At 37.3% G+C, this 9,073-nt stretch overlaps 1 protein-coding gene across 1 annotated transcript in view; it reads left to right on the top strand.

Annotated features, from left to right (window-relative positions):
* Positions 1–1,117: 1,117 nt before the first annotated feature.
* NEDD4 (neural precursor cell expressed, developmentally down-regulated 4, E3 ubiquitin protein ligase) overlaps positions 1,118–9,073 on the top strand; it is a 40,422-nt gene continuing 32,466 nt past the window's right edge. The window contains exons 1-4 of the mRNA XM_010143549.1: positions 1,118–1,187; positions 2,736–2,814; positions 3,915–3,953; positions 4,398–4,451. The gene's annotated coding sequence lies outside the window, so the exon portion shown is untranslated. The remainder of the gene's footprint in view (positions 1,188–2,735; positions 2,815–3,914; positions 3,954–4,397; positions 4,452–9,073) is intronic.

Here is a 9,073-nt window from a genome sequence, read left to right as displayed (position 1 = left end):
TGCAATCACCTCTGTCACTTTGGTGAAGCTGTGATTTGAATAATGTGTAATTGAAATATATTTTTGGGTCTGACAAGTCATTTCAGAAATCCTGGTATTTTGAGTGTGGCCTCTCTGTGCTGCAGAGTAAAAATAGGTGCAAGAATTCTTTATATTTGGCTTTTTCCAGAGTTCTTTACTGCTTTGTTAATCTGTTCTGATAAATGTGATGCACTTTTAATTCCGCCAGGAAATAAATATATGGCCACCCTCTGATGAATGCTGAGATGCCATGAGGTGAAAACTTTCTTGGTCCATATGCATTTGTCCGATTTTAGTGCAATTCGCTGGGATGGCTAGGGAGGTGTAAGTGGCAACACATTCTTTGTGTCCTGACAGATCATGCCCGTGTGAAACAAAGTTGTTAACTCTGTTCAGAGCATTAGGTCCTTGCCTACTCCCCAGAAAAGATGACTAAGAATTACCTGCTGAGAAACATGGGAACTGCTCCCAGATGCTCACCCTGCTGGGAGTGGTTGGGAGCAGAAGTCGTCACTGGGCTATATGAATCGTGGCAGTAGCGGCTTGCTGATACCATTGCCGCAGAAGATGATCTTCACGTGCATGCTAGGCAGTATGTGCAGCCGTGTTCAGTCTGATACGGGTGTATTGGAAGGCTTGCTGGGGGAAGGTGGTGACTTTACAGCTGCTGCCAGAAAAATTAGGAATTTGGGAAAGGTGGCTGGCTGGAACAGTTGCATGCTAGGTTAACAGGCCTGTCCTGTGGGATTAAGCACCCGAACTCAAAACAAAATCCATTCCTTTAGAATGGCCAGAAACAAAATAAAATGAATTTAAGAAGCCCCAAACCCTACTGTATTTACTTGCCTATTTTTTGGGTTCTGTGTTTACCATCATATGTGGATACAAAAAAGACTTCAAAAGGGGTAAAGGTAGAATAAACTTGCTACTGAAACTTAGAGCTGTTTCTGTCAGACAAAGTAACTATTACTTCCTCTCTAGTTTTCAATGTTAATTCAAAATCACGCCAATAATTGCCTTTAGATTTATAAATTAAAAATATATCTGAAACTAAATCTGAATTCATCTTGAATGTGTTATTTTGTATTTTAGGAGAACACACGGATTGTCAGGGTGAAGGTTATAGCTGGAATTGGTCTGGCCAAGAAGGATATCTTGGGAGCCAGGTAAGAATATATCTACTTAATATAGTAAGGAACAGCTCCTTCTTTGTTTTCTTTCCACAGCTGCTTAGATCTTAGTAAATCTTGCTGTACCTCTTTTCAAAAAAAGTCAGAAGTGTTTTAACTTGTAACACTATAAGATGGTCAGGGACTCTATAAACATGAAGATACCTGTTTTCTTGCCCAGGAGTCACTTGGAGAGATTGTATATGTTAGCAAAACAATACATGGAAATGTTTAATTCTTTGCACGGTAAAATAGCTGTGCCATGGAGAATAGATACGTGTATGTATTTCACTTTGGGTAGACTGCGGCTACAGTAACCAGGGCTCAGTCTCATAGGTGAGAGCAATGCATATGGCTGTTGTGGCAACAAGAGTATTTCAGCTCGGCGATAGGCAGAGGAGTGACATGCACCAGTTCTCTCAATGTGGTAAACCCGTGCCAGTGGCTGCAGGCTCTGGGTGTGTACAAGTGTAAAAGTAAACGCTCCATATAAAGGAAGAAACAGTCCAAGTGGCTTAACATTTACTGCAGGAAAGATCAGACTTTTGAACTGGTAATTGAAATGCTTTGTAGGATCTTGTAGAAGCAGCATGTACTAAAGCTACTTTTTTTCATAAGTAACAGATTGCTGTTATTTTAGCACTAGCAAAATTGTTATGTGACATCAGTTTAGCATTAGAAAATTTTTTCTTGTGATACTCATCTTTTTCACTAAAGCCAGACAGTTTGGGTACAATTTTTTGGGGTACAATTTTTTGGGGTACAATTTTTTGGGGTACAATTTTTTGGGGTACAATTTTTTTTTTACTTTAAACAAAAACAGGGCAGCTTTTCTCATCATAACTTAAGTATGTGAAAACCGTATGCTCTTTTGCCATGTGGCAGACAGTCTTGGTCACCTTTTGTTCCTAGTCTGTTTGAGCAATCAAATGCCTTGACTACTCATGAAAAGTAGGTATTCATATAATCTGTTGTTTATTGCACCACAGGAAGAACAAAAAAACCTTGAGGCAGTAGGCCATTTTAAGCAACCGTATTAGGATACCCTCATTAATGGAAAAATTCAGCTTAAACTCAGACTCTGTGAACCAATAAAGCACTTAGTAAAAATAATGCGTGTTCAAGGAAGCACCTCAAATTCCAGGTGTTCCAAATTGTTAACAAGAGATTTAATATTTGAAGCTTTTTCAGTCACAGTTGATTTTTGTTCATGTATTAATGTCTTGTTGAAATGCACAAGGATTTGTTAGATGTGTTCTCATTAAATAAGAACTATGAAAGAGGAGAGAGAATAAAATTGTAGTGATATACAGGATATAAAATGGCATAGCTAGTATGGTCGTAATCAGTAACTGTTTAGTTTTATCTCCTAAACTATTTAGCAAATAGTTGCTGGAAGTACAAATGTGTGTGGTGTTAATAAAGTAATTGAACTCCTAATTTCATAGCTTCTATTAATTGAAGCCTTTTAAAACTCAGCTGCTAATAATGCTGTTAAAAAGGGACGTACAGCAGCATGCTTACCACCTTCTCTCCCCCTCCCAGTGACCCGTATGTGAAAGTGACAGTGTATGATCCAGTGAATGGAGTCCTGACCAGTGTTCAGACAAGAACTGTTAAAAAGGTTAGTCATCTTGCCTTTGTGGGAGTCGTGGTTTTGTTTGGTTGTTTTGATCAGACTCTAGAGGAAGAGTTAGTACTGCAGGAAATATGAGAATTAATATGTCACTTGAGTGAACGGACATGGGGAAAGGTGTGTTCCATGACCTGTTTCTCTGTTCATGGCATTATTTAGGTATTTTTCTCTTCATTAATTGTAATGAAAGGTAGAGAAACACTGAGGGATATAAGATTATACTGTTTCAAAACTACGTAATTCATGGAAATGTAAGATTCTTTTGACTTTCTGCAATCTTTAATGATATAAGAATCTCTGTTTCCTGCTCTACAACTTTGATCTTTTTTTATGTTTGAAACACAAACACAATTTGTTGTGTTTCAACATCAAATTACACAGTTCACCTGCATCATGATACTCCTTGTTTCTCTAGAATACTTGCAGGGAAAGGTCAGTCTTAGTGCTGGTAACTTATGTAAGATCAACTGAAAATTAAAAATTGTATACATAAGAGGGAAAATACTGTTCCAGGTCGTTCCCAAGTAGCAGCTGTGCTGTATGTTATGAGATCACTTATGCGTTTTCCCCTCACGTTGGTAGTTGTTACTTTGGCTCTCATGAGAGTTCAGAGTTATCTCTAGTATTTTTGAAAATATCCACAATTGAAAGCTGTGTTTAACTGAGCAGGTGACATTGTGTTTGGCTCACCTGTGCCTGGTCTTAATTATGTTGTTGAGAGATTGGACATTTCCTAAGAGCTCATAATTTCATGATTAACATACATTTGCCTATAAGCAGTGTGGATAGTGGACTGAGAAGGCAGTGATTATTACTGAAGACATACCATAAGTTAACTTACTTGGATCGTATAACGAGTCCTCTGCATCCATGGCATTAGCCAAAATCTGAGAATACTTGCATGAATAATCTTCATTCTGCACTGCGTTAAACAGTATAAGACTCCTATGACTTTAACCTTGCTATTGCAGGTAAAAGCTTGTGACTTTAAGTGGATTGTTACCTGGGATAAAACCTGTAAAACATCGAAGACACCAGTATAGAATTGTCACTATAACCAATGCTTTCTTTTTCTTCCCCGCGTATAGTCCTTAAACCCCAAGTGGAATGAAGAACTCTTATTTAGAGTGAGTGGTTTTTTACAGCCTTGTTACGTATGTTGGGTATTATATTAACACATTAGGAAAAATGTTTTCCCACTACTTTAGCTTAAAATTAGAACTATGTCTATAATTAATGTTCAGAAAGGCTCATGAACTGCTTTCTTTAGAAATACATTTCTTAACTCTTTTGTTTGTGCCAGAGTTAAATTTTAAACCTTGATGATATCTTCTCTATTGCGTGCATGTTTGAAGACATGAACATGGATTTAAAACCAGTTTGGGATAGCATTAGGCTTGGCTTATTGATTCTGATAGGAATGTGTTGCATAGTGAAACGGCATCAAGGTATAGATTTGCTGCTTAATTTAGGTCTATGTTTTTATTTTGTCCTGCATAAACAGATTTTGCTGAAGACAAGTTCTGGAATTCAGCATATATTTTAACTATTAACGTACTTCTTTCTTCTAGGTTAATCCTCAGAAACACAGACTCCTTTTTGAAGTATTTGATGAAAATCGTTTGGTAGGTCCTTCTGTGTTAATATTGCAGTGTATTAAAGTCTTGTATGGAAGGAAGTCTGTCTTGATTCAACATGGATAAAAAATCCCCAATAAACAACCTGAACTTCTATAATAAAAAGTAAAGCTAAAGGCAAACCTGATTCATATACCTACCTGACATGACCACACTTTGAAATGCTCCGTAGGATTTATATTATTATTTTTTTAAAAGTATCGTTCTTTTACAGTGCTTTTCAATTGATACGGACAAATTCTTCGGTGATACCGAAAGCTCTGCACTGAATGTTTATTTTTCCCACAAAGAAAGTAGTATTGACAATGTCTGTACACAGCATGAGAAGCTTCTTTAGTGTGTGAAAGAAAGCACGTGTGTGTTTTCTTTGGAAATCTTAACAAGTGGACAGTGAATTGTGATCTTGTGTCACTCTCTGGATGTCACTCTCTGAATGCCAGGTCATAGTTAGGATAGAGATACCTTGTGCTTTAATTTTCTCAGAGAAATCAAATCTCCTCTGACCGTGCTCTCATTTGACGTGTGAAGATGTCTGCTGACCTTTCTGTCTCATGTTCTATTGGGATGAGTAAGGCCAGTAGCAGTGCAGTCATGACACTTGCATCCTAGGACCACTTCATGGAATATGCATCTTTTCTTTCTGCAATAGTTTGAAACTAACGGGACGGATTGAGTGCTCTTTAGTTTGTACTCCAAACACACTCTCATGCTGATAGCTGTTATAGAGGATCTTTTTGAATAGTGTATTGGCTATGAAAAACTTACTTTTCCTAATGCCTTCTGCATATATGCAATAATTCATTGTATCTTTTATGGAGGTGCTGCTCTGCTGAAGTTGGCAAGAATGAATATGTATGTAAATAGAAGTACAATCTGCCTAGAGAAATTAGATTCAAGAAAGAGGAGGCTTGTTTCTTGGTTGTAGGCATCGCACATTCTTCAAGCCATTTACTTCTTGACTGGGGTATTACCTGTCCCAAATATTTCAAATGTAATGTCTCTTATTTTGTAAAAAGCAATTTTAAAGGAATCGCCAGCATTTGTGGCTTACATGGCAGGTTGAATATGGTTTTTTTTTTCAGGATGCTCAGATGTTTGTCTCAACATGATGTCATGGGTTGCAGTGCATTCTTCCTGAGTCAAAGTACTTTGTCCCTTAGTCGTTGGAACGTTGCTGCCACCCGCTGGTAGCCAGGAGGCATGATCAGAAAGTCCTGATTTTCGGTGGGATTTGGGGAGGCCAGTGCTTTCTTCGTGGTTTCTGTTCTGAACATTCTTTCTCTAATCTAGAGTAGATAAGTTGTTTGACCTATTTGCTTGTGGGAGAGGAACTAATAAAACAATTTATTGGCATTGACATTGACTTTGTTTCTGATGTGTGGTTATATTTAGAGATTAAAGCATCATGACCTCATCAAGTCCCGGTAGTTCTACAATAACCCAAATATTCATCTTTTCCATCTCCTTGTTTGATGAATGGAACAGGCTGTCTCCCTCTTTCTCCTTAGCTTGCTCTCAGAACACTGTTTGTATCCCAGATGTCTTGAACTGTTTTAAATAAATCAAATTGTTGCCTTAGCTGCGATTGTTGTTTAGCATCAACAAGCCCCCCACTTCAATTAATTCATCTTCACATGTCAGAAATCACAGGTGCCTTCCACCCCTTCACTGGGTTACACAGCTGTGATCAGAAGATGTTCCACCTTCCGTTGTTTTAGTGGGTTTCAGTGTTAATCAGCTTTTCTTTTGTCTACCTACTGGATGACTGTTTAAAATCTAGATGTGAGCAAGCTGGTAAAGCTGAAATTCTCTTACTTTTGCGAGATTGTCCTCCTAACGGATAGTCTCCTCTTTATAAAAATCTATCCCAAGTGCTTTTATTCCCTGTAACTTTCAGGGGTAAATTGAAGCCTGAAATCTCAGCTCTTTGTTTTTAAGAAATGTTGCTTTCTTGAAAACCAGACTCAAAACATACCTTCTTCAATGTTACGGCTTAAATTCAAAGTCCTGCTGCATTGGTTATATCACCAACAACTGGAGTTCTAAAAACTACTGTAATAACTTTAAAACTATTCAAGGATTGTCTGTCTTGAATATGGTAAGGGAACACTAAATCTAGTTTATTCCGCTGACTTGTTGCGAACCATTAGTAGCATAAAGGGCTTGAGCAGTTTGTGAAGTCCTCAGTTACAGTTGTCTTTAAAAACACATTAGAAAAATCTGTCAAGAAGGACAGTGAGGTCACCTATGAGATGGAGCGCAGAAGGGACTAGGGTGACTTTTTGCTGTGTATTCCTGTCTTATGATAGCTTGTTGCAGTTATGTATATTTCAGATGACGAGCCAAGATCGGTTATTGATACTGAAGAAATCAGTGATGCTAAGATTTGAATGGAGCTATTGGTGCTTCTTAAAAATGATTATTTTATATTTGTTTTTATGTCAGCTCTAAGGAAGCTGTAGTTGGCTGGCTATACCTACCCGTTAGGTTATAGCTAAGGCAGAGCAATGTGTTGAGAAATGCCACTTAAATCTTAAGACTGAGTTACTAAATTATGTCAGCAAATCGGTTTTTTTAGAGGTTTCTTTAGTAAAACTGCGGATTTTAGGAAAAATACTTCTGATGGTCCAGTGGAGGAGAAAGTGTTGCTTTCTTTTACTAAAAGCAGTATCTCTGATAAAGTGCTTGTTGTGTATCACACTAACGTGTTACAAACTGTGCTACTAATATATTTGTTTTGGGGGAGAAAAGGAGTTTAAGGAATTTATTTACTTCTCGCATATCTTAGGGTGGATTTTATGTTTTTTGTTTTTTTATATATTGCTTAAAGTTCAAATGTAACTTTTTGAAACTGACCAAAATAATCTTTTATGATATTTTACTTTCCTCTTCTCCCCTAATCCCTGTCTCCCTCCAACATATAACATTAGAAATCCAGTTGGTAAAGCATAATGAAATAAATGAACTATTGTATTTGGCTTTTTATGAATAAGCTAGTATTCATTTATTGCTGCGTTTTAATCATGGAATTCAGGTAACAGAGGTTAAGTAAGCCCTGGAGTATAATTAGAAAACAAATTTGTTGCTTGCAAGCAGGGTACTGTGAATTTGATTCTTGACTTTTTTTGGGGGGCGGGGAAGGAGGTATAAATGTTAATTTTACTGCCTTCTGGCTTAAAATACACAAAGGTTAAATAAATATGGAGCAGTAGTATGACCTATAAAAGTATAAATGGCCTAGTGTTCCCTTCTGTTTGTACTTTTTCAGCAGCACTAAGTAATTTCATGTTAGTGCGCTAGTGTGTAGTACTGCATCGTATATGGCTTCTCTATTCAAAAGTACATTCATAGCAAAATGTTTGTTTAAAAAAACCCAAACCACAACACAACAAAACCCACGTAACAGCAAGATTAAAGACTGTCTTTTTTCAGAAGTCCCGCTAGGTGCCAGCAAAGGACCTTGGATGAGATGAGCTAGTGAAACATTTTGTAGGAATTTTCAATTCCATTATTCGTGTAAGAGCTGACAGAATATTAACTTCCTGACATGCTGATCATTTTAGATCATTTACTTCAAATTAATTAGCTATGAATATGAGGCAGTTTGTATATGATTGTACAATAGCTTTCCTCCGTAATGGTGCTTGGCAATTGTTGTTATCTCTGTGCATACTTAGCTCAGTGTTCTGGTTTGCATAGCTGGTCATATATTTGCATGGCATATTGAACTCTAATGAATGTCCGCTTCTTGGAGGCTTCCAGCAAACAAGATGAGGTAGTTCAGCTTGTAAGAATAGTTTGTTTCTTGCCACCTTTTAAGAGCTGTAATTTGGAAAGGTTAAAATACAAAATAAAATGTTAACATGGTAGGCAAATTATTAATCAGAATAGCCTTTTATGGTTCTAATTCAGTTGCACCTCGCTGAAAATTATGAATTATTTGTCAGGAGAACTTTCTGCTATGTGTAAATCTTTAAAAGAGTGATTGCTTAACAGCATGTAGATTGCAAGATAATGTCAGATTTCTTTCAAGTTTTATTTCAGCAGTGCAGAAAGACCTTTTTTTTTTAAGGTGAAGGAGGCTTATTTCACTGGTTTATGCATGATTCAGACCTCAGAAGTTTGCTTGCTTGGCTGCTATTTGGAAATTCAATCCTAGGCTTGATACTCAATTATATGGGACTTCATTCCTACCAACTTCCTGTAATTCTAAACCTACGGGTAAAAATATTAGTAGTCATACGCTGCTGAGGAAAGTACGGACACATTGACTCAGCTAGTGCAGCTGCAGCAGGAGTTGCTGTTTTAAACTTGGAAGTACTGGAAGTTTATTATTGTGTTCATTTATGCAAATTGCAGAAGCTGTAATTGAAACAAGGTCAGTAGTGTTTGTCAGTGTGTTGCAGCTGAGGTCGTTGGAACGTAAACGCTTTGTAAATGAATGCTTTCTGACTGCAAGCAATCAAAGACGGTCCAGAAACTGCAGTTCAACGAATGGCTGACTTATTTCAAGAGGTACAGTTGTTTTTTTAACACTAGTATCTTGTAGAAATTAGGAGAAAGACTGCAACTTTTATGGGCTTTTACTGTTGTGATGTACTAGCTCTAGG

The sequence above is a fragment of the Buceros rhinoceros genome, unplaced genomic scaffold, assembly GCF_000710305.1.
Source record: "Buceros rhinoceros silvestris isolate BGI_N320 unplaced genomic scaffold, ASM71030v1 scaffold1509, whole genome shotgun sequence".
NCBI classification, from domain to species: Eukaryota; Metazoa; Chordata; class Aves; order Bucerotiformes; family Bucerotidae; genus Buceros; species Buceros rhinoceros.
Note: the sequence above shows the minus strand (reverse complement) of the source record. Positions and strands in the feature narration are given on the sequence as shown.